The sequence below is a fragment of the Gadus macrocephalus genome, chromosome 2 (assembly GCF_031168955.1).
Source record: "Gadus macrocephalus chromosome 2, ASM3116895v1".
Classification (NCBI taxonomy): domain Eukaryota; kingdom Metazoa; phylum Chordata; class Actinopteri; order Gadiformes; family Gadidae; genus Gadus; species Gadus macrocephalus.
In genome coordinates this window covers 9,533,403-9,559,903 of record NC_082383.1, presented here as the reverse complement: position 1 = coordinate 9,559,903, position 26,501 = coordinate 9,533,403, and positions in this window count along the sequence as shown.

Genomic DNA, 26,501 nt, shown 5'->3' with positions numbered 1-26,501 from the left:
CATTTTCAGAAGTGCTGGGTACAATGAGGATGCCCTCTGTTTTCTCTCTTTAGTGCTGAAAGGTTCTGAAAGACGGCATACCCATGTAGCTAATTACTAAGGAATAAAATGTATACAAAATCTGTCTGGCACGTTTTATGAAGAAAACGTATCCAAGAAGCATCGGACATGTGACCCACTATGTTCTTCTGCATGTATCCAGTGTTGACAACGTGACATGACATGGCTAAGGTAACAACATAAACAAGAGGAGCTAGGAAAGGAAAATAACTGTGTTTAAGTTCAGAAGGGCCAAACGTGTGGCTACACACAGCACTACAAAAGTTGTCAAGATTGAAAAAGAAAAAAATATTTGTTGCACAGCTGAACACTGTATCGCATCATGAGTTGGCCATAGGCGTCGATTACGCCGGGGACGCGTCCCTACCAGATTGTGTCAAGATTAATTTTGTACCCACCACTTGTAAATAAAGAAGAAAATAAATTTGAGTTGAATTATTATGGATTTTTACACGGGTCTTCTCAATGCCGTGGAACGCTCCGTTCACTTGCATGGGCTCTTCACAACTTCCGGCGGTGAATTATATTTGATAATTCACCTTTGCTAAGTATAATTGACCGCTGTCATGAAAAACAAAGGACTTTTTGCCTAAAATGACGTCTTTGGTACCACTCCTCAAGTAGTCTCGTAACTTTTCAACCCCAGCGTCTTCGGTTGCTAAGCAGTCAACGTCTTTGGCAGACTATTTCTCTGCTGATCAACACTACGAATGCTGGTAACAAATAAATTGTAAAGAAAGACACAATGCAATCTCTGCCTCCCACTGGCGGCTTGTTGGGAAAATATGTGTGTAGAGCGCATGTGTGTGACGTAGTAGAACAGGTTTGTTGTGGGTAGGGAAGAACGATTGACAGCGCGGGAATCAGTCTGAGTCTACGGTGCAATGTGATAGAAGTGTAATCCAATATCCAGCTGAAAGCTAGTAAGCAAGTGCCTTTGTTGCTTTTAAATGTACCACTGTGAAGGAATAAAGCCTAGTTCATTGCTGCAACCAACCAACGCCTCACCGTTTGTGCTTCGGCTCTTTTAACCCGGACCACTAGACGCAAGTTACCTGCAACGAGCCAAGTCATTAGTATGCGACCAGGTCGCTCCCAACTACGGTTCGGAGGAAGCTGTGAAGGTAACACTTTGGGCTCGTCCGGGATTAAACAAAGCAAGAAGAAAAGTGATAGGAAAAGAAAAAGTTGGACGGTCGGACGCAGAATGACAGCGCTCGGAGCTAAAGCTAAAGGTACCTCTAATGCTAATGCTTGTGTGGCAATATGTGGTTTGTTGTCATGGTGACTGTCAGCTGTGCGGCAGTCCCAGCCAATCACGGTGGGAGACTATCTATAAAGGCGGGCGTAGAGCACCTGTCGGCCTCTTGCTTGCCGTAGGCTGGGTCACGTTGCGCCTGGGCGTCCATTTCCGCTTCCGTGCGGTGACAGGTGAGCTGCCGGTCACGGCTGCATCTCTCTCGCATGTTGCCCATCCAGTACTAATTTTAGTTATTGTTTTGTAAAGGCTCTTGCTTGCCGGAGGCTGGGTCACGTAGCTCCTGTGCGTCTATTTCCGCTTCTGTGCAGTGATAGGTGAGCTGCCGGTCACGGCTGCATCTCTCTTATACGTTGCCTTTCCAGTGCTAATTTTAGTTATTGTGTTGTAAAGGGCTCACTTGGATGTTGCTGCTGGCTGCGCGCTGCTCATCGATACATAGCCGATGCCGCCTACTGAACTGTCGCTTTTGGATAGCGTCCCGTTCCCTGCTCCACGCCACGTTGGCCGGGACTGCCCGATTGGGTGGCCGACAGTAGCGGCGCAGCGGCGGCCAATCCACCTATAAAAACCACTGCTGCTTTGCCTCCACGTTATTACCGCCTTGCCAGGGCCAGCTCGGACCCGATCGCTTTGCCGTTCATTCGGCTAGCGATAGTTTGTTCCTGTTCCTGTTGTGTCGCTATCTCTTTTGTTTAGTTGGTACAACTACATTCTAAAGTGTGTGTTATGTTATGTAAGAGTTTTTGCTGATTTCTCCTTGTGTTTACTTATTATAGATTTTGTTTATTTAATTAAGTTCTCTTATTATTATTTTGTTTCCATTATATTTTCTAACTGGTTGCTCTGCGATCCCCCTCAATTCAGGTGCTGAGCCTACGGTGGTGGACTGGTGTCCTGGTCAAGGTGTCCCTTTTGTATTGTGTTTGCATTTGGTTTATTTTTCATTTGTTTTACGTGTGGTGTTCCTGGGACCCCCTTTCCTTTGGATGCAGGTGTTCACAGTAGGTCTCAGCACTGATTGGATCTCAGCACCCCATTTCCCTCCTTAGTGAGTAATTCTCTAGTTTTAAGAACAGACATTTTGTATAAATAAACGTATTTTTGTATGATCGAACTGCCGTCTCTGCCTCATTGCATAACGGACCTCAGTGCCTTTCCTTCATTTGTGCTAGCCCACTTAAAATAAATCTCTGGGTGAAATTCCCAGGGTGGCGTTGTCTGGCAATAATTAATGCTACCGATACTGCCTTAAGAAAAGGGGCATCACTCCATAGCTCGTGCTGCCACACTTGGAATAGGAGGCCTGTCGAGATGGAGTACTCAAAAGTAAGCACCAACACATTTTTAATGGATGTAAGAGACACTGATATGGACCCAGTTAACCACATGGATGGCCGATATGCCGACGGCACTAACCCCTTCGTGGCTAGCATGGAGCTAACGTTAGCCGCGGACGGAGGGATGGTTCATGGCCTGACGCCGTCGCTCGACCCAGCTTTGCCGCCCACGCCACCGCCATCACGGTTGACTAACCCGTTCCTAACGCCCCTGGAATATAAAGCAAATGGTGAGTCCAAGTACTTTAATAGGCAAACCTGTGACTGCTCCAAACATATGGTAGCCAACCCGGTGGCAGCTTTACCTTACGGGTCGGAAAATAGCCCTGGTCAAATGTTTGCCCCACATGCCGCTTACCAGCTATCTAACCCGTTCACCCCCGTGAATTGTACGGCGCAAAACCCTTCTGCCCGGCCCATGTACTGTTCCCCCAGTTCACATCAACACCTTTTCCACCCTCTATGCCCCAGCCCGTGGAACATTGTGGAGTAATAAGCTATGATGATAACTATGCCCCACCCTACCAATACGGCGAATCAGCTGTGAGAAGGGCCAAGTCGGCGCCACGGCCATCACACACAGCGGCAGATGTTGTGACAATGGACAATAGTCACATTATGGATACAGAGAGAGAATTCCAATATTGAAGCCAGGTCATTTTGATGGAACGGGCTCCTGGAAAGACTTTATTCACCGGTAGGAAAGCTGTGCAAGGGCACATTGGTCAGATGCAACAATGGCGGTGCAACTGAGATTCAGCCTGAATGGCGCGGCTGGAGCTATCGTCCATAAAAATCCCAGATCTGACCGCTGGAGCTACCGGCAGATTGTTGCTGGAATAGTGACTGCCTACGGGCCGCGCTCTGAGCATGCAGCAGCCATCGGCATTGAATTGAGATAGCGGGTTAGGGGGCAGAACGAAGCGCTGCACCTCTTAAGGGATGATATCTACGAGAAAGTGTCCATCGTGTATGCTGACCGTACAGAGCTGGAGCAGGACGCCATCAGTGTGAACTACTGGAGAAGCAGCCGCACACTCTGTCCAGAGCATATGACATCACGCACAGCTACGAGACCATCAGGAGCGCCGCCAGAACAGTCACACAATTCATGCAGCCTGGCCAACGCAGCATTGTAAATCAGAGAGCCAGGGCCGCCACGGTACGTGAAAATAACAGCTGCCAGCTTGTTTGGAGCCAGTGGGGGTAGCTGTCTGGTCCGTCGCCTCACCAGAGAGGGCTCCGAGATTTAATCAGCAGTGGCGCCAGAAGAAAGATACAAATGTCAAAATGCCTATGGGGTATGTTCAGTGCCACAACTGCTCCGGTCTAGGGCATATGCAGAGAAACCGCCCTTCACCCCATCGACCCTGACAGCAAGCTCGGACAGTCATTAAGAACACCGCACCCGACATAGGTATAGTGGTGACCTGTACTGCAAGTCAGGGAGATGACATGTGTGTTAAAATATTGATACATGGACTGGAAATGTGTGCTCTGCTTGACTCTGGTGCTCGGAGGAATGTGTTGCCCCTCCATCTTTTCAACTCCATTCCCACAGAGTCCAGACCCCCAATAGAGCCATCTGTCGGGCAGTTCCTGCATGGCATCGGCCCAGGTGGTCTGGCAGTGCTGGGGGAAGTCAACCTACCAGTACAAGTTGGGAGACGAGCTACCAATGTCAACTTTATTATGGCCGACACAGCAGAGAGCACCGAGGTTATCCTGGGGCACCCTTTTCTACATCAGACAAGTGCCCAGCTGGACTAGGGTCGCCGTGAGATAACCCTCTGCGGAGAGAAGGTACCTTGTTTTAACCCAAGCCATCAGTCCCGGCTGCACATTGTCAGAGTGGCCCGCACAACAGTGTTGGAATCGGGGTGTGAGTATGTAGTCCCCGGCACCGCCGACCTCCGCCATGCTGCTGACAGAGACCTGATGCTGAGCCAAACTAAGGCTGCATCCGAATACTCGTACTTGCATACTATATAGTATGCATTTTGTAGTATGCGAAAAATCTAGCGTGTCCGAATACTGTAGTATGCATTCTGTAGTACGGAAGTCATTTCCGAATGCATACTACCGCCAAAGTGAACCACGGACCACACTACGCTATCCCACAATGCAACCGGAGTCTGGTAACAAACGAAGAAGAGATGGCTGACCCGACACCACCAACAGCGGCTCCCGCAAATTTCGAAACATTATTTGTGTGTGTTCAATAAAAAAGGAAAAATTAACTTCAATCGTCTTTTTCACGGAGTAACAAATAACTGTAAATGTATTATTATTCCAAAAAAATGACGTACCAAATGTCCACATATATACAACATAACCTGCCGGTAAGTCGCTCTACGAGATGACCGACGACGACGCCTTCTAGCAGAGATATCCATTTCAAGAGCCATTTGCGTAGAAAGAGAAATTTTTTTTATTCAATAGCAACGATAATGAGACGGAAAACAGGTAAATTTTGCCGCCATCTGGGGGGAGATGCGTCATCTCCAAACATCCGGTGGAGTTTTGGCGGTGTGCGGAAGCGTTCGGAGGCGTTCTACGCATGTCTGTAGACCGTACTACACAGTCAAGTGTAGTATGGTCAAGTAGTAGACACTAGACAGAAATAGTATGTACTAGGTATTCGGATGCAGCCTAAAGGTTTCATCGAAAAAAAACACCACGTTCTAGTGGCTCACATCATCGTACAGGCGCAGCGGTCCACCAGCGTTCCCATCAGAGTCTTCAACCCAGGAGCCTTACCTGTCACATTGAAGAGAGGCGCTGTGGCAGGGATCCTACAACCATCAACGCTGTTGGAGAATCTGGATCCCCAGCCACCCCTCGCCCCACCGGACTCTGAGCTAATTAACTCTGTCTCTGCTTCTTTACCCTACCACCTGCAGGTCCTGTATAATGAGAGCTGTGCTAGTCTGCCCAAGGGGGACAATGAGAGGTTGGCCCGCCTGCTACGGTCATACAGTGACGTCTTCTGTACGGGGCCCACTGACCTTGACCGTACTGGCCTCGTGCAGCATGACATCCTCACCACCCCTGGTCCACCGGTGAAACAGCTACCACACAGGATGGCTAGAGACAAACAAACTGCAGCAGACCAGCAGGTGCAGCAGAGCCTGGACATCGTTATGGTGCGGAAGAAGGACCAGACTTCGCGACTATGTGTCGACTACAGGCCTTTAAATGAGTGAACCATTAAGGATGCTTATCCACTTCCCCGCATCCAGGACACCTTAGACACATTGTCCACCGCCAGGTACTTCAGCACGCTGGACTTAACATCAGGATACTGGCAGGTGGAAATGACGCTGAGAGCCCGAAAAGCAGCTGCTTTCTGCACCCGTAAGGGCCTGTTCAAATGGAATGTGATGCCTTTCGGACTATGCAATGCGCCGGCCACATTCCAGGCTCATGGACCGTGTCCTGGGTGGTCTGCAGTGGGAGACCTGTTTGGTATAACTCGACGACATCATTGTCTTGGGGCGGGACGGCACCGAAATGTTGGAGCGGCTCAGCCAAGTGTTCAACAGACTACGCGCAGCCAACCTGAAACTTAAACCTTCTAAGTGTTTCCTGTTCCGTGAGCGAGTGGCTTACCTGGGGCACATCGTCTCCGCCAAAGGTGTCGCCACTGATCCCCAAAAGATCCAAAAGGTGACTGAGTGGCCCGCACCCCAAAACGTCTCTGAAGTGCGTCAGTTTGTCGGCCTGGCTTCATACTACCGACGTTTCGTCAAAGATATCGCCACAGTTGCCAAGCCCCTCCACAAACTCACAAAAATGTATGCACATTTTAACTGGACAGATGAATGCCAGGAGGCGTTTGAGCAGCTAAAAAGCCGGTTGACTTCAGCGCCGGTGCTGGGTTATCCCCTCGACAGTGGCCAACTGTTCCTCGACACAGGCGCCAGTGACTGGGGAATCCGAGCAGTCCTCTCCCAAGTGCAGGAAGGTGTGGAGAGAGTGCTAGCCTATGGGAGCAGGCGAATGTCGGCCACTGAGCAAAACTACTGTACCACCAGACGAGAACTTCTGGCAGCTGTCGAGTTCACCTCTCATTTCTGGCAGTACTTGCTAGGGAGATCATTCATCATTCGGACTGACCACAGCAGCCTGCGCTGGTTGACCCGGATGAGGGAGCCTGAGGGCCAGCTCGCTCACTGGCTTGAAAAACTAGCGGAGTACGATTTCCAGGTGATCCATTGTCCAGGGAGACACCACCAAAATGCGGATGCGCTCTCCAGGAGACCCTGCAGGACATCGTGCCCATGCACAGTGCCAGAGCCTCAGTAACCAGCCCCAGCACAAGGGGACTCGCAACATGGACGGGAGTCCAGCTGAAGAAGATGCCGGAAAAACTCCTGCAGGGCAGCCTCCAGTGGGGGTAGTGGTTTCCGAAGACAGCTATAGAGGCAGCCCCGCAGTCAAGTTTGATTATCTTCCAGTGGGGGTAGCGGACGCTTTCAGTGACAAGCTGGCTCACTGTTCCGTCCAAGTGTCTGCAGGGTGAGTGAGCCTGCCCAAACCAACCTGGTCGGTGGTTGGACCCAAGAGCAGTTAATCAGTGCCCAAGAAGCTGACCAAGATATAGCAAAAGTGAGGAAGTGGATGGACGATGGGAGGGATAGGCCACCCTGGGCCGACATAGCACCCTACTGCCCTGCCACCAAAGCCTACTGGTCACAGTACTGGCCCGGTCGGTGGCCACTTTGGAGGAGAAAGGACACTCGCACATCTCAAGGCCCGGTACTACTGGTACAATATGAGGGATGACGTCACTCTTTGGTGCCGCACCTGCACCAGCTGTGCTGCAAAAGCCCGCCCAAAGAAAACACCTAAAGCCGCCATGGGCACAGTGCGAGTTGGTGCCCCCTTTGTACGCATCGCAGTCGATAAAATGGGACCCCTAAATGAAACCGAAAGGCGCAACCGTTACATAGTACTAGTACAAGACTATTTCAGCAAATGGATGGAAGCCTACCCGGTTCCCAATGAACAAGCAACAACAGTGGCCAAAGTTGTTTCCGAGTGGGTGTGCAGGTACGGAGCTCCACAGTGCCTACACAGCGACCAAGGGACCAATTTCGAGTCAGCTGTGTTCCAGAGAATGTGCGAACTGCTGGGAATCTACAAGACACGGACAACACCGTTTCGGCCGCAGACAGACAGCCAAGTAGAACGTTTCAATGCCACCCTGCGGAAAATCATAGCCACCACTGCAGAACGATGTCACTGGGACTGGGACATTATGACCCCATATGCAGTCAGGGCCTACCGTGCATCCAAACACAGCTCCACGAGCCTGACGCCTAACATGATGCTGTTCGGATGTTTGACCTTTGGGGCACGACACCAGAGACGGAGTACCCTGTTGTGGAGGCCCTTCCAGGCCTCTTCTCTCCACCACCATCACCGAGCAGCAGCCAGCTCCCTTGCCACCCCACTGAGCCTTCACTGGAGGAGGCTTGGACCCCGTGTACGGCCAGGGGAGAAGTTGCTCATCCTCTTTTGAACCCCTCAGCGTCGACCCCGGAGGATCCGCAGAGCTCCTGACATGTTTGGTGACTGGATTGGTAACTAAGCATAGTTGCCTGAGGTTGGGTTTAGACGGATCGCTGCCCTCCTCAGAGGAAAAGTGTTCCGGTGTTGTCAAAACAAAAAGAAAAAAAATAGAGTTCCTGTGTTGTCAAAACAAAAAGAAAAAAATGTTCCAGTATTGTCAAATACTGGAACGTCCCCAATACGTTCCAAATACTGGAACTAGGGATGCAAATTATCGAGTAATTCATTAATCGATAGTTGTTTCATCTTATCGATCGATGATCGATTAATTGATAAGCGGCAATTCTTCTGAGAAGCTGAATTTCCTTCTGAATGTGACACATTTAGGTGGTAATTCAACAAAGTCGTTTAGTTGTTGTACTTTAAAATACTTCCACATATTGTGCATTTGGCGTCTTTGTCGTCATTAACCAACTTAAAGTGGCTCCATACTGCACTCCGTTTTGCCCTCTTCATCGTGTCAGTGTCCCGCTTTTCGTTTGTCTTGTCCTGCTTTGCTTGCGTTCCCGCTTGTGTTCCCGCGTGTGCGTCAAGTACGTCTGGCGTCAAGCGCGCCCTCACGTGGACGGGTGGGGAATTACGGGTTAAAAACGCGATTAATTGCAAGTAATTTATTTTTATCGAGTAATCTCTTATCGACAATTAATCGATAATTGATTAATTGTTTGCATCCCTAACTGGAACGTATTTTCAACGTCCCCAAATGTATGAGTTTCAGTGTTTACATACGAGGACCCAATTAAGAGCAGTTGATCCTACATGCTAGATTGCGGACAAGCAAGGAGAGCAAGATGGAATAAGAGCGTCACTCGTTGGATACCCGTCCGACTCTGATAAAGGAAGGCATGTGCAAAGCAGGTTTTAGCCATGTACAACATCAACGACTGTTACAGCGAATACCGCTGTTCCATTTTCTGTAACATGCACGAGTTTGAAGCGTGCAAAGGCCTAAAACGTACCATTTGTATCGTCATCGATCACTCGGAATTGGTGCATTTGTATTGTGACAGTGTGCAATAGCACGTTGAGTGGCTGAAGAAAAACGTTTGATAGCCTCTTAGGTGTCAAAATGAGAGCGCAACGAGCGGGCAGAGCCGTATTGCGCACCGAGTGGCATTTTACCCATATGAGAATGACTAATTAAAATCAGGTTGTTGTCGGGCGCTTCTTCCCGAGGCATAATTCAATGAGGCGTCAAATGTTGGTTGAGATGCTACATGACCGGGGGGCAGGATCACAGATCATTTACACGTTTTTGCATTATTTGATCGTTTTATTATCGTTATTTAAACCATTTTTTTATATTTACATATTTATAAGTGTTATTAAGATTTACAATCATGCATATCATTATTAATATTTGCTTGTATTAAACAAATAACATTGATATAATTAAAAATGTCATGTGAGAATAAAGTCTGTTTCAAGATGTAAACTTTGTGTTAGTGTGCAAAGTCTTGTATGGATCATGATATATGCAGGGCTAACTTTTTATTTTTAATAGCGTGAGGTTTTTTGTCGTTTTATACCATTTTATTTTCAGGTATAAATTTTGAGTCTTGTAATGCATGTAATTTGTCTGATAATAAGGTGTTATATGTGTTCTGTCTTGAATTAAAATGACATATGTCCGGCTGATGCTTTGTTTCCAGGTCCAGCAGTGAAGATTCATATGCCAACTCTGTTAATTAAAACTACAATTTAAAAATATGCCGAGCTCCAGCGAGCACGGCATTCATCTCTCCCTCTATTTATCAGCTGATGTTCATGAGTTAAATAATCTATTTTGAATGATGTGTTTGGTTTAGAGCTCCACCTCTTGAGGATTCAAGTCATAACACCTCACGGGTGAAGGCTTTTGTTCATCCTTTCCAACAGTTTGTAATGCTTTGTCTCTCTGGCACAGTAATACACAGCTGAGTCTCCAGGCTGCATGTTTTGCCCTTGCAAAGTTAATGTATTACTGGAGCCGTCAACAGCAAGACTGAATTTACTACTAAGGGAATCTTTCATTAGTTTGTCCCCAGTATAAATCCGTCCAATCCATTCGAGTGCATGTCCTTCAGGTTGTCTGATCCAAGCTGTCCAGTGGCTACTAACAGAATAAGAGACCTGACAGCGGATGGTCAGAGGTTGACCAGGTCGGAGAGTCAGAGACTCGGGCTGAGTCAGCTGTTCACAGTTCACACCTGTAAATAATCTAAGTTTTTAGTCATAAATCAGCTACTTCAATTATGAATCAATATTTCTTCTATGGGTTGGATGTTTTCTCATGAAGCCTCACCAGAGCCAGCAGCCAGGAGCAGCAGCAGTACAGCTACAGAGAACATGGTTTGTGTTGAAGCTGAACTGGAGGAAGATGTCCTGTTTTACACTTGAGAAATTATAAGGGTGAGAGAAAGGAGAAAGACCCACAGTCCTTTTGCATAATTCAATGCGGTGTCAGATGTTGGTTGAGATGCTACGTGTCATGGGACACAGGAATCACAGATCCTTTACACATTTTTGCATTTTCTTATAATGTGTACGTTTACTTACACAATATTATTATAATCATTATTAATAATATTTTTATAAGGCTGTTTAAAGATCTATCCTACCTTTTTAGTTTTTTAACAAAATGTTGTTTTCTATCTTTTGATTAAATTGTATATGCTGGTCAACATTTGGAATGTTGGAAAGAATGTAATTTCTCCAAAAATAGCGTGTAATATGTATCCTTTTATAACTTTTCATTTTAAGGTCTAAATTTGAAGTCTTTTCAGAAATATCATCTCTCTAATAATAAGGGGTTATATGTGTTCTGTCTTGTGATAAAATTATGTATGTCTGGCTGATGCTTTCTTTCCAAGTCCAGCTGTGAAGATTAAAACGGCAGCTCTGTTGATTAACATGACAGTGAAAAACAAAAAGAAAATATATTGCATAATAATCATTTAACACAAATTAAGATAATGAAACATGTAAACATATCTGCATGAGTTGTTAACAAAATACATGTTTCCCTATTTATATATTTCAAACAACTTGGTCGGTAACTTATTCAGTGGGTCCAACTAATCAATCAATAAAAAACTAAATTAAATGATCCAGCAAGCTCGGCATTCATCTCTCCCTCTATTATCAGTTGATGTTCATGAGTTTAATAATCTATTTTGAATCATGTGTTTGGTTCAGAGCTCCCCCTCTGGAGGATTCAAGTAATAACACCTCACGGTGAAGGGTTTTTGTTCATCCTTTACAACAGTTTGTAATGCTGTGTCTCTCTGGCACAGTAATACACAGCTGAGTCTCCAGCCTGCATGTTCTGCCCTTGCAAAGTTACTGTTTTACTGGCCTCGTCAAGGGAAAGACTGAATTTACTACTTAGGGAGTCTTTCTGGTATTTGGCCCCAGTAAATAACATGCCAATCCATTCCAGTGCCTGTCCTTCGGGTTGTCTGATCCAAGCTGTGTAGTAGTTACTAACAGAATAAGAGACCTGACAGCGGATGGTCAGAGGTTGGCCAGGTCGGACAGTCAGAGACTCGGGTTGAGTAAGCTGTTCACAGTTCACACCTGTAGAGAATACAAGCTTTTGGTCATGAATGAGCTACTTAAACTATGAATCAATAAGTTTTCTTATGGGTTGGATATTTTCTCATGAAGCCTCACCAGAGCCAGCAGCAAGGAGCAGCAGCAGTACAGCTACAGAGAACATGGTTTGTGTTGAAGCTGAACTGGAGGAAGATGTCCTGTTATACACTTGACAACTTATAAGGCTGAGCGAGAGGAGAAAGACCCACAGTCCTATTTGCATAATTAAATGAGGTAGCAGATAGTGCTTGAGATGCTACTTGACATGGGGGACAGGAATCAAAGATCTTTACACGTTTTTGCATCATTTGATAGTGTGTTACTTAACAATATTACCACAATATTTTTTTTATATTTTCTTTTTCTTATTTTAAAGTGTTATTAAGATTTATAATAATACAAATATTTTTTTATATTTGCTTGCATTTAAAAAAGTAAGATTAATATGATTGTAAACGTAATTTGAGAATAAAGGCTGTTTTGAGGTCAACATTTCGTGTTATTGTGTGTATGATGTAAGTCTTGTATGGATCATGATGTTTTTAGGCCTAACTCTTTTTTTTTATTAATAACGTCAGGCCTTCTGTCCTTTTATAACATTTCATTTTAAGGTCTAAATTTGAAGTCTTTCAAGATATGTTATGTGTCTAATAATAAGGGGTTATATGTGTTCTGTCTTGTGATAAAATTATATATGTCTGGCTGATGCTTAATTTCCAAGTCCAGCTGTGAAGAATAATTTGGCAATCGTTAAATAATCTATTTTGAATGATGTGTTTGGTTTAGAGCTCCCCCTATGGAGGATTCAAGTAATAACACCTCACGGTGAAGGGTTTTTGTTCATCCTTTATAACAGTTTGTAATGCTGTGTCTCTCTGGCACAGTAATACACAGCTGAGTCTCCAGGCTGCATGTTCTGCCCTTGCAAAGTAATTGTTTTACTGGCCACGTCAAGGGTGAGACTGAATTTACTACTAAGGGAGTCTTTCATTAATTTGTTCCCAGTATAAATCTGTCCAATCCATTCCAGTGTGTGTCCTTCAGGTTGTCTGATCCAAGCTGTCCAGGAACCAACATCATAAGAGACCTGACAGCGGATGGTCAGAGGTTGGCCAGGTCGGATAGTCAGAGACTCTGGCTGAGTAAGCTGTTCACTGTTCACACCTGTAGAGAATATAAGCTTATGGTCGTAAATGAGCTTCTTAAACATGAATCAATATGTTTTCTTATTGATTGGATATCTCCTCATAAAGCCTCACCAGAGCCAGCAGCCAGGAGCAGCAGCAGTACCGCTACAGAGAACATGGTTTGTGTTGAAGCTGAACTGGAGGAAGATGTCCTGTTTTACACTTGAGAACTTATAAGGGTGAGCGAGAGGAGAAAACCCCACAGTCCTTTTGCATAATTCAATGCGGTGTCAGATGTTGGTTGAGATGCTACGTGTCATGGGACAAAGGAATCACAGATCCTTTACACATTTTTGCATTTTCTTATAATGTGTACGTTTACTTACACAATATTATTATAATCATTGCTAATAATATTGTTATAAGGCTGTTTAAAGATCTATCCTACCTTTTTAGTTTTTTAACAAAATGTTGTTTTCTATCTTTTGATTAAATTGTATATGCAGGTCTACATTTGGAATGTTGTTAAGCATGTAATTTCTCCAAAAATAGCGTGTAATATGTATTCTGTCTTGTGATACAATTATATATGTCTGGCTGCTGCAATGTTTCCTGTCAAAATCTATAGGGCAACTATATAGGTGAAACAATTAAATGGTGTGCTTTAACATTATTTTAGGTTGCCTCAAAGCCTAAGGCCACAGGGATTATGTGAATGATGTGTGCTACGGTCCACACTGAACTGGGGTGAAGGCCTTACAATGCTCTGCTCCCTCAGATTGGAACAGCGTGGACAAAGACAAGATCTTGACTTTGTGTTCTTGTGTGTATGTTGCTCATTGTCATGTTTTCAACATGCAACATGTATCATGTTATTCAAAGAAAATAAAGGTACATGTTTTTTTGTTTGTATGCCTTGTTATCAAATGTAACAGTCCGACTGCTGCTATCTTTCCCTGTTCCCACTCAGAAGATCTTTACAGAAACTGTGTAAAGTGAAGTAAAACATTATACAGCCTGCATGCAACAACACAGTAAGAACACATGGGGCTAAGTTTCTAAGATGCGTTTGAGTAGTCCATCTTTGAACATTGTGGTTACACCACGGCAGCCTAGTGTAAATGCAGTCAGATTATTTTAGGCTGTGGTCGAATTAAATTACATTCTATTTCCTTTCCTAACGACTTTTCCTTGACCTTGATGGAAAACGCCATGAGGTCAAGGAAAGATGTGACAGAGAATGCATAGGTGCTTGGGCTGCGAAAGGATCGATGCATTGTTTTTTGCTTAGAAAGGCAACTTACTGAGTGAAATAACCCAGAAGTATCAAAGTGGCATGACCTTTTTTCATTGAGGTAGAGAAAAGAGGTTAGGAAAGTACATAAGATGTACCTTATTTGACGTTGATCTGTCCTGGTGAAAGTACAACTTTCCGAAGATGGTCTACTAAGTGCACATGTTGCTTCATGCAGGCTATATAACCCAGAGAACAAAATATAACTTCATTGCCAAGGATCTGAAATAAAAGTATAGGCACAAAGGTGAACGGAAATGGTTGTCACATCGTGAATGGTTTCTCAAGTTCAACCCCCTGTCCATTCATATTTATCGACATGAATCCCAGTTATGACATTAATATGATTGTTTGACATAATTGTCCTGCCACAAGGAATTGTGGGACGGCATTAGCTCCTTTCCTTTCCTAAAGGATGGTCCAGTGTACCCTATACTCGATATACTCAATAAGAAAGGAAGCATTGAAGCCTTTTTCCTTAGCCTTTTATTCTACCGTAGCCCAGCAGCTACTGTATTATAGACAGGGCCGGCCCTGTCCACCTGGGGGCCCTAAGCAGGATAATTTTGGGGCCCTGCTTTGGGGTTGATTGAGTGGTTTTGCCACAGAGAACAAGCAACTGTATGCATTCATAACCCTAACGGTTATTATCCGTACCTCTTTGAACACGATTAGTCCTAATTATTTTCCTACTTATTAAGTATACTCACTGAAACAGTCAAAGTAAAGCTTACACACTGCATATTCGTCAAGCTTGACATACAGTACATTCTCAAATGTACTGTATTCTCAAAATGAAGAGGTCTAAACACTGGTGTGCAGGGACGAAAACGCAGAAAAAGAAGGAGAAAAGAAAGCCCAGTATAGAGGTAAGTGACCTCAGCCATTAGAGTTTCAAACTAAATAGTATTGTGCATCACCTAATATTGCTGCCACTCAGCTATCGCTAGTTAGCGTCTGTTAACCTACTTTGCTAGCTTGCTACGTATTACTAGCTAACATAACTTCACTGATAACCTACATGAATGCAAATTTAAAATGACCAGTGGTTTTTGAATGGGCCAGATGTACTCAGGCAATATTTGCAGAGCCCTGCACCTGCAGGAGAAAAGACACCTGATCCTTCATGTTCACTGTCTCTGAATTTAATACAACTAGTTTTATTGTTGCTGTTTTTGCCATAAGGAAGTCTAGACGAGTCAAATTCTAATGCTGCTTCAATTTGGTGCATAGAAAAGCCAGATACAACTGTTTCTGTTGGTACTTAGTACTTACAGTATCCATAATAGGACTTTTGTTTGTAGTTTGAGTGTATAGTTAATCCTGTTTTTGGGTCATAAACTGGAAACATTAAATTGTCCCGACAGTGTGCTTAAGAGCTTTTGCACAGTTTATGGAGTTCATCTATTGTCATGATTTGTTAAATATCCATGAACATTCTTTGTAGCATTTTTTGTACGTGCAATTTATTAGACTTGATCCTTTTTGCTTATTTATTTATTATATAGTTAATTTCATGAAAATATTCTTGAGCATCTTCAATGTATGCATGGAGGTTGTTTATGTATGCATATAAGTTATTGAAAATAATTTAAAAGAAAATGTTCTGAAACTTTTCCATTGTTTGTTGTCCATTCATCACACATTGTTTAAATGCAACGTAGTAGGTCTAGTGGGGTGAAAAACTGCGAAGCAAAGTAAAGGTAAATCATTGAATATGTGTCTTCAGGGATGTTTAGTATAGTCAAGTAACAGGGCAACGCTCCACTCGCTAGGGGAACGGGAGGCGCAAAACTCATTCCGCCTAATTCTTTTAAAGGGCTAGAACCGGCCCATGGGGAAAGAGCGGGAGAGAGGCAATGTCGGACAAAGGTAGCGAGCTTGGTTTAGCTTTGTCATGAACCGTATCGTCGTCATCGCGGTTGCCAGTTGGGGATCAGTCAAGCAAGCGCCTGCGCTGAATCAAACATCACGTTCCTTGCTTGTTGCCCTCTCAGCAACACCGAGCATTACATTAACAACATGTTTAGGGTTGCCAGGTCAGTCAGAATCAGGTCATTTTAGGTTATCATGAATATGAGCTGTATGTTTATAATGTTTAATTTCTTGTTAATTAAATTGCTTTGTGTATAAAAAAAAAAAAAAAGGAAAAGATCAATTACAGCGCTCTTGGGGGCCCCCTGGCGGTCGGGGGCCCTATGCGGCCGCTTAATTTGTGTATAGGGAGGGCCGGCTCTTATTATAGATAGACTGCATAGAGCCTCAGCTGGAAACCAAAAAGTGAGAGTGGGTTTTTCGGCTTGTTTCCCGTTAGGGAGACTTTATAGTGAAGTTCTATTCTAATAAGTGTATTTCTACAGTGGACAGTCTGTACAGTATTGATTTGAATCTTTCCAAGTTCGTGTTCGCCAATTAGAAGTTTAAGGATATATGCCCCCAGCAACATGATTGGTCTCACAAATACGGAGCAAAAGAAAGTTAAATGCCACTGTTTATGTGTGGTTTTGTGTGTGTGGTTGATGGCTGGTTCAAGCAGCCTCACCTGGCCGAGAATTGGTCGGTGTGCGTGTGAGGCTGCACACCTGTTTCACATTGAGAAATCAGTGTGCACAGGTTTAACCAGCAATCTCCTGACAGCCACCACCCAGCACCAGCCTTTTTCCCCAACAGTGCAGTCCAATGGCGGAGACAGCAACAGCAACAGCAACAGCAACAGCAACAGCAACAGCAACAGCAACAGCAACAGGCAAACGTCTGCGGCTAGCCTCCCTTGAAATCAGCCTGGAGCAGCCCAGGCCATCCCACACTTCTGCCAGCCTGTGCGTCAGCCCAGGAGCCCATGCTCCATGAGGGAGTTGGGGAAAGGCCCTTTTGCCCTGGGAGAAGGTGGTCCTCCCACATGCTGTTTCCGGCCGTCGGTGAAGCTACCACCAACACCCAGTTGAACCTTAACCCTGCCCGTCCAGACAGCCCTGCAACGTCCACCGAGAACTCCACCAGTCAAGGCAGCAGCCCATTCCTCTCGTCGTCTCAATGAAGGAGGGGGAGGGTGGGTTGGCGGTCACCCTGGGGAGGTTTTGGGACAATGGGGTTTTGTTTTTTTTATTTTGGGTATGGTAACCCTGAAAAGAGTCAGTTGATTGAGTTGGGTAGTGTAACCCTGGTCGAGTTTATGTGTAGTATTTTGGATGGGGGGGATTTTTTGGGGTATGTGGGAGTGTGTGGACAATGACTGGCTTAAGCATCCTTAACTGGAAGAGTCTGAACTCAGGGGCTGGGTTAGTCTGCACACCTGTTGCACATTGAGTAATCAGTGTGCACCGGTTAAACCAGTCATCTCCCCACACAGTTGAGCACCATTGTGATGTTCATTCTCCGTAACTTTTATAATAAAATGGAATCTTACACCACGATCATACTGCATCATTGATTGATGTGTAGCAATGGACCTTGTTACAGCCATGTGATTTGGGGGCCCCCTGGCGTGCACCGGGCCCCCAAAACAGCGTTTAAACACACCCTTACTGACGCTATGGCAAACGATTTGCCCACATTGCTTATGACTGAAACTTATTTGTTATTTCAGTAAAATTAGGAAATCTTTAAGTATCAACAATTGTTTTAGTCAAAACTTTTTTGGGGGGAAAATTAACCAGTACAAGTGTACAAAAATTCCAAAACCACCAAAAAGTCAGTAATGTGAATCATTCATGATATTAAAATGTGAAGCATATTTCCCTTGCTGCCATATTTAGTCTTGCACCTGGTGTCTTTAATGCACCACTGAAGTGACCAAGTTTCAGTTCTGCTTTCCAAGAGGCTTTTTTAGGCCTGTGGGGATGCTTTATGGTCCTGCCTGCTCAGCCCTGTCCTCCGCTAACGTGTTCAAACAGCGCTCCTCCTCCTCTTCCACCTAAAAATACGCCAGCTAGCATGAATTCAAGAATATGGAACACTTGCTAAATAGTTATCTTTAGGTTGCATGTACAGATTTAAATGGGGGAGATGAATTACGTAACTCATCTATTGCGGCTTTATTGGTCGGACAATTGAAAACAGAAAAACATTTCTGAATTCCTTTCTCATGTTTCTCTGTATTTTTTGATTTTCTTTCCATACCTCTAAACGGGTCCCGGTGTGATGTGTGTTTGCTGTGGCCTGTAGAAGGTGGTGTCGCAGTAAGCGAGGGAACAGCGTTCCTCCAGATACTTTGATCTATTTTGGAGCATGTTATGTACTTATATAATCATGCAAGAATGACTTTATAGTGACTGGGTCTGAATTCTGTGACCTGCCTTTAGCAGAAACAGAGTTCAGTAGCACGCATAGGTTTTATTTACAACGTAGCCGGTTGTATATGTAAATAAATATACATGAGCGCCCGGTCAAAAATAAAGTCTATTCCATGCATGTCAGTCAAATGACAAAGAAATATAAATCATTTGTTACACCAATGCCTTCTATGCCTAACTCAAATTTATTCACTAACAGATTATACTTTTTTTTGTAAAATTAGGTCCTTACCCTATCACACAATATTAATGAAAGTGAAGCAAATCATTAATGCTTAATGAAATATGAACTTTTATACCCCTTGTACCCCTTTACCACTTCCTATCCAAGGACACTGTTTTGGCCGTTATTTTTCCTTTGTTTTAGAGAGCTGTGAAACAACAGCTGCAGGTTTTCGGCTCACCTGGGTTGGTGAAAGTATACCAAAGTGAGACATCAGATCCTCAGTCACAGAGAAGAAGTACAATCAAGATGCAGCGTTTAATTTGGCTGTATACAGGAAAGAGGCAAAGATGAAGCACAATGCAATTCAGAATATGCGTCTCTGGATTGACACAGGATTATCCAGAGTTTAAGTAAGTACACAACAGATCATGGCAAAGGATTGATAATCATACAGTGAAAGTGGCAGAGCTATGAGACACCCAGGCTACTCTAATCAATGACGCCTATGGCGTTTCGTGCATAACAATCAATCCAGACATCTTACATTATCCCTGTTTTGGAGCACAGCAAAGATATCATACAAAGTAATTTAGTATGAGCAGACTTTAGTGTCCACGTGACCTACTAATGAGAAATGTATAACATTAAACCACATATTAGAACATTGGACATAGGTCTAATGCTCTATTCCACTTTTCCCTCATCTGGTTAGGTTCCTGGCAGGAGGGGCAGGGCCTAAACTTCTTTCGAGCCAAGAGGAAATTTACACATACACACACACACACACACACACACACACACACACACACACACACACACACACACACACACACACACAAAACAACATCAGGTAGACATGATATATTTTGTAACAGATGAAGAGATTTCAGAGGCAAAAAGGCTGGCACACAAAAATAACACCACACACACACACACACACACACACACACACACACACACACACACACACACACACACACAGAGAAAGAGCAGAAATAGAGAGGGAGAGACAGTAGGAGCAAAAGCGGTTCTGCACTATTGGTGATGGCACGCACCACCAAATTGCACCAGACAATGTGGGTCAATAAGCGTGTGTTAAAGTGTGTTAATGTGTTAAATTATGTTTTTGGTTTAGAGCGCCCCCTCTGGAGGATTCAAGTAATAACACCTCACGAGTGAAGGTTTTTGTTCATCCTTTACAACAGTTTGTAATGCTGTGTCTCTCTGGCACAGTAATACACAGCTGAGTCTCCGGGCTGCATGTTTTGGCTTTGCAAAGTTACTGTGTTACTGGAGCCGTCAACGGCAAGACTGAATTTACTACTGAGGGATTCTTTCACTCTTTTGTCCCCGGTATAAATCCATCCAATCCATTCCAGTGCTTGTCCTTCAGGTTGTCTGATCCAAGCTGTGTAGTGGCTTCCAACAGAATAAGAGACCTGACAGCGGATGGTCAGAGGTTGACCAGGTCGGATAGTCAGAGACTCGGGCTGAGTAAGCTGTTCACAGTTCACACCTGTAGAGAATGCAAGCTTTTGGTCATGAATGAGATACTTAATCTATCAATATGTTTTCTTATGGGTTGCATATTTTCTCATGAAGCCTCACCAGAGCGAGCAGCCAGGAGCAGCAGCAGTACAGCTACAGAAAACATGGTTTGTGTTGAAGCTAAACTGGAGGAAGGTGTCCTGTTCTACGCTTGGCAACTTATAAGGCAGAGCGAGAGGAGAAAGACCCACAGTCCTTTTTGCATAACCCAATGAGGCGCCACAGAGTGGTGAGATGCTGCGCGACTCGGGGGACAGGAATCACAGATCATTTACACGTCTTTGCATAATTTGATTGTGTGTTACTCAAATCATAGTACAATAATAATTCTTTATAATATTTATATTTTCTTATTTTAAAGGGTTATTAAGATTTACATGTCATTATTAATAATTGCTTGCATTTAAATGTAACATTAATATAATTTATAATGTCATGGGAGAATAAAGGCTGTTTTAGGATCTAAACATTATGTTATTGTGCGTATGCTGTAAGTCTTGTATGGATCATGATATTTTAGGCCTCTTTTTTTTTTTCAATAACGTGAGTTTTTTTGTCCTTTTATACCATTTTAATTTCAGGCCTAAATTCGGAGTATTGTAATGAATGTCTAAGTATATGGTGTTATATATGTTCTGTATTGAATTAAATGATATATGTCTGGCTGATGCCTTGTTTCCAGGTCCAACTGTGAGGATTAATATGCCAAATATGTTAATTAAAACTACAATTGAAAATAAAAATAACGTAAGTTTGATGAAAGTCATTTAACACAAATTAGAATGATGAATTAGTTTAACGTCTTCACAAGAAATAGCTGCATGAGTTGATAACAAAATATATCCCTGTTTTCTATTTCAAACAAGTTGGTTGGTTAGTCAGTAGGCCTAACTGATCAATGAATAATAAAGTAAATAAAATGTGACTTTATAATCTATTTTGAATGATGTGTTTGGTTTAGAGCTCCCCCTCTAGCAACACATTCTCACTCCCTACTCGTCTAATGTGTGACGCATGGCAAGGATCCCTCGCGTCAATTTCCGACGGAAAATGGGTCCCTTTTTCGTCGTTTTTCAACGCGGGGGCCCGTCAGATAGACATTCATGTTATACCTTTTGCGTCGTTTTTCAACACGGGGTCTATCAAATAGACCTTCATGTTAATCTCTCACTGTCGGATATAGACGAAAGGAAATCAATGTCCATCAACGGTGATGCCGTCACGTTATCCAACTATTGGCTATTGATTTGTTGGACATGCTCTAAAAAAACAACAACGCAGACCATCAGAGCCATCTACCTTAGGTTACTTTGATCTTGCATAATTTTATTCAGCTCCGGTGTTGGTAACGTAAGGTAAAACAAATCATAATAATGACAATAATGACAATGACAATGATATAATAATAATATTTATAATAATTGAATATTAACCTCACTTTGTGTATCTGGGCAACCCAGTCGCCAAAAGCCTACGCTGACAGTGTACGTTTTCGTGAACACTGGATAACGTCGCATTTCAACGTAAAATAGCGTGGCATACCTTCAGTATCCGCGTGTAGCACTGTGGAGGAGACTGAAGAAAGCACAACCAACAAGGTTATAAAATACATAAATTCCTGGTTATATACAATACATAGGCTAAATTATAATTATTTGGAAACTTCCCATCGCTGCCAGTACGGCGAAGGTTACGGTGATGCAGGGTTGCAAGCTTCACAGGTTGTTTTACACCCGAGTCGCGGGTGTAAACCGTGGTGAAGTTGGTTTGAAGTTGGATATTCGACAGATATTCGGCCATTCATTTCCTATGTTAAATTGCTTTTTGCTCAATAGCTTCCGAGTTATAGGACCCAGAGTTCCCCAGACCAATTTAGACCTGTTCTACTATGTGGTACTAACAACACACACCTCACTAAAAATAAATATTTTGCACCTCCAATTTTATTTGAATTTTTTAAAAATCCCATTAATTTCCTATGGAAAACGGCTTTTTGCTCAATAGCTTCCGAGTTATGGGACCATGAGGCCCCAGACCAATTTAGACCTGTTCTACTATGTGGTAATAACAACACACACCTCACTAAAAATTAATATTTTGCACCTCCAATTTTATTTGAATTTTTTAAAAATCCCATTCATTTCCTATGGAAAACGGCTTTTTGCTCAATAGCTTCCGAGTTATGGGACCATGAGGCCCCAGACCAATTTAGACCTGTTATACTATGTGGTAATAACAACACACACCTCACTAAAAATTAATATTTTGCACCTCCTATTTTATTTAAATATTTTAAGAATCCCATTCATTTCCTATGGGAAATTGCTTTTTGCTCAATAGCTTCCGAGTTATGGGACCCAGAGGCCCCAGACCAATTTAGACCTGTTCTACTATGTGGTAATAACAACACACACCTCACTAAAAATTAATATTTTGCTCCTCCTATTTTATTTAAATATTTTAAGAATCCCATTCATTTCCTATGGAAGACGGCTTTTTGCTCAATAGCTTCCGAGTTATGGGACCCAGAGGCCCCAGACCAATTTAGACCTGTTCTACTATGTGGTAATAACAACACACACCTCACTAAAAAATAATATTTTGCACCTCCTATTTAATTTAAATATTTTAAGAATCCCATTCATTTCCTATGGGAAATTGCTTTTTGCTCAATAGCTTCCGAGTTATAGGACCCAGAGGCCCCAGACCAATTTAGACCTGTTCTACTATGTGGTACTAACAACACACACCTCACTAAAAATTAATATTTTGCACCTCCAATTTTATTTGAATTTTTTAAAAATCCCATTCATTTCCTATGGAAAACGGCTTTTTGCTCAATAGCTTCCGAGTTATGGGACCATGAGGCCCCAGACCAATTTAGACCTGTTCTACTATGTGGTAATAACAACACACACCTCACTAAAAATTAATATTTTGCACCTCCTATTTAATTTAAATATTTTAAGAATCCCATTCATTTCCTATGGGAAATTGCCTTTTGCTCAATAGCTTCCGAGTTATAGGACCCAGAGGCCCCAGACCAATTTAGACCTGTTCTACTATGTGGTACTAACAACACACACCTCACTAAAAATAAATATTTTGCACCTCCAATTTTATTTGAATTTTTTAAAAATCCCATTCATTTCCTATGGAAAACCAACACAGTCTCACTCCGAGAATGTCAAATACCGACTGTTGGCAAACGCTCTTTAGCTTCGGTGACTGACGGGAAAGGTACCCTTTGCCGTCGGTCGGTGACAGGAAAGGTACCCTTCGGCGTCTTCTGCCGACGGCATGGGGGGTGCCCACTACGTCTCTAATATACGCTGTGAGCATCTTTCCTATTGGATAGTTTTTAGGATATCTTTTTGTGAAAATGGCGGACATACTTTTTATTCTGGGTGGAAAAAATGATATTTTAGCATAGTTACACCATTAAAAGTGTTTATGTAAACATTTTTAGCGAGAAATGTGCATTTTACTTTCATAATCGTCGTTCGGCGAATGTGAAGGATGTTTGGTTTGATAGTTATGACGAACAATATTTCATTAGTCTCCACATAATTATAATAACATGGTTGATGTGATGTTACTGAAACCAGCAGCTCGCATGTTCGTGTCAAAAAGCACAATTTTCAAACTCATGCATATCAATTGGAAGTATTTGTCGTGATTTGTCACTAAGCACGACTTCCATCTAAGGTTCTGTCCGGGAGCGTTCTCCCTATTGTCCCTTAAGGAGCTCCGTACAGAACATTTATTGTTAAAAATTGTCTGTGATAACTAAGAATATGACAGCTTTTGGCCACCCATTTCTACTTAAAATTGTCTGTGATAATCAACCCAGTCTCACCAATATGCGTACAGATCGCACGGTTTGACACTTCCAAAATGCGTGCAGTACATACGCCAAATGACCATTTCGCGTGCATATGATACGCAAAACCCAGCATTAACTACTGTGGAGGGCGGATACGTCCATTTCGCGTGCCTATACACGAATCCCAGCATTAACTGAATGGGAAATGCAATATTTTAGGACAGATTCACCATTAAACGTGTTTCTAATGACATTTCTAGCGAGAAATGCACATTTTCCTTGAATAATCTTCAGTCAGTGAATGTGTATGATTTTCACTGACTGGTGGAGATGGGTCAGGCCTACTGAGGCCCCAGCACCCCCCCCCACCAGCAACATCCACTACTAACACCGCCCCCATCCCATCCGCCCAGGACGCTTCGCTCTCCCACTGGTCCCACAGGCTTCAAACTCCAACGCGCCCCACGCTCTACGCCACTTCCTCTGCATCAAATGGCACCAGCACACGGATACACACACCAACACACAAACATGAAACACAACTCTCTCTCTGTTTCTCTCTTTCCCGCCATCTCCCTCGACCCATATCTCTCTCTCTCTCTCTCTCTCTTGAGGGGAAAAACGGTCTGTCTAGTTACTGGACCAGATGAAATGAGACGGAGAGGTAATAAAGTCTGTCGGCACGAGGACCTTGGATTTATTAAGTAAAGTGGCAACGGTTATACAGAGTCATAAAGCGTGAGAGATCGAATATATCTAAGTCCCTAATCAGCGCTGATGGTTCGTCCGGAGCTTCGCCTCCGTGGAAGGTCTGCTTCAGAAGAAGATGAAGAGTCCCTGTGTGATGCAGTCTTATGCTGTATCCTCCTCTCGATGAGGTGTGTGCGTTTGAGGAGTGTGCGGTTCTGTGTGTTTTTGCTGCACCTTGGCTCCCAGGCCCTGGGTCTTCTCCTAACGGGGAGAGCTCCTCGTGTCTCCGGTGTGATAAATTAAAACGGGGGAGTGCCCCCCGAAGTGTCTCGTATGTGATAATTTAATGTGGCTCTGAGGCCCCTAGTATTTGCATGTGTTCCTTCTAGTGGGGGAGAGCTTCGAGGTGTCTCCTGTGTGATAAATAAATGTGGCTCTCCCGTTCTTGAGGATAACTGGTGCATTGTCTGAGTGTCAACCATTTGCCTGGGAAATGGGGCCTTCGGCTCTGGCCTTGACCTGACTATATTATCATGTTTGTGTTATGTGTTCGTTGGGTTTAGAGCAAGAGTCGACTATATATTAATGTGCCTGCCATGTGATGTGCTCATCAGGTTATTTTTCCCAACTCTCTCTCTCTCTCTCTCTCTCTCTCTCTCTATTAATCTTTATTATCTGAATGGGAAATGCAATATTTTAGGACCGATTCACAGTTAAACGTGTTTCTAATAACATTTCTAGCGAGAAATATACTTTTTACTTGCATAATCTTCAATCAGTGATTGTGTCTGATCTTTAGTTTTATAGTTATTAGGAAGATTTTATCGGCTCGCTCGCATGTTTCAACGACGTCAGGTTGTTAGGGACGATGCTTTCGCTAAACTAGCAACTCACGTGTTTCCTGTGTTTGTGTTACTTTATGTCACTTTTAATGATATCATCTTGTTAGAAACACGTATATCTGAGAGCCAACCCAGTCGCCAAAAGCATACGTTGACAGTGTACGTTTTCGTGAACACTGGATTACGTCGCATATCAACATAAAATAGCGTGTTATACACACACACACACACACACACACACACACACACACACACACACACACACACACACTGCATTTCGCTGCTAAATAAATAAATAAATACAAAGGCAGAATAAAGAATAAATTCATTCATTATCATTCAACTTCAACATGTGTTATTACAGTATAGTGATGGAGGGATGACGTATGTTGGCCAACCCGGAAGTGAGCGTTGCCCTGGGTTCCCTTGACAAAAAGCCAACGGGTTTTTCCATTTGATTTTGGATTATTGCAGAAAAATTAGCATCTTTGAAGCACTTCCTCAAAAACTGAAAATAAATCAAAATAACTGTGCTCCAAAGAAAGAAATGTAAACCAATGCATTCCGAATGGGAGTGTTTCTCCGATTTTTCCATGCTACACAGAACGAAATGTAAACCCATGCAAATAAAGACTTCATGGTCATAATCATTTAAATATCATTAATCTCCTGAGGGTGGTATTCTATTTTTTTCAACGGGGCTGCATCCAGTCACTTGACCGTCATGGTTGCTATGGTGGTTGCTATGGAGCTGCCGTAAACTGTGTTGTTTTTGTCGTAAACTAGGGTCCGATGGTTAAAAAATAGACAGATATTCCAAGGTATCCTTAAAAGGCAGCTTGGATGTTTTTATTTTCTGCAGTTTAGACTTCTTCTGTAACCTATTTTTGAAAGCAAAACACCAA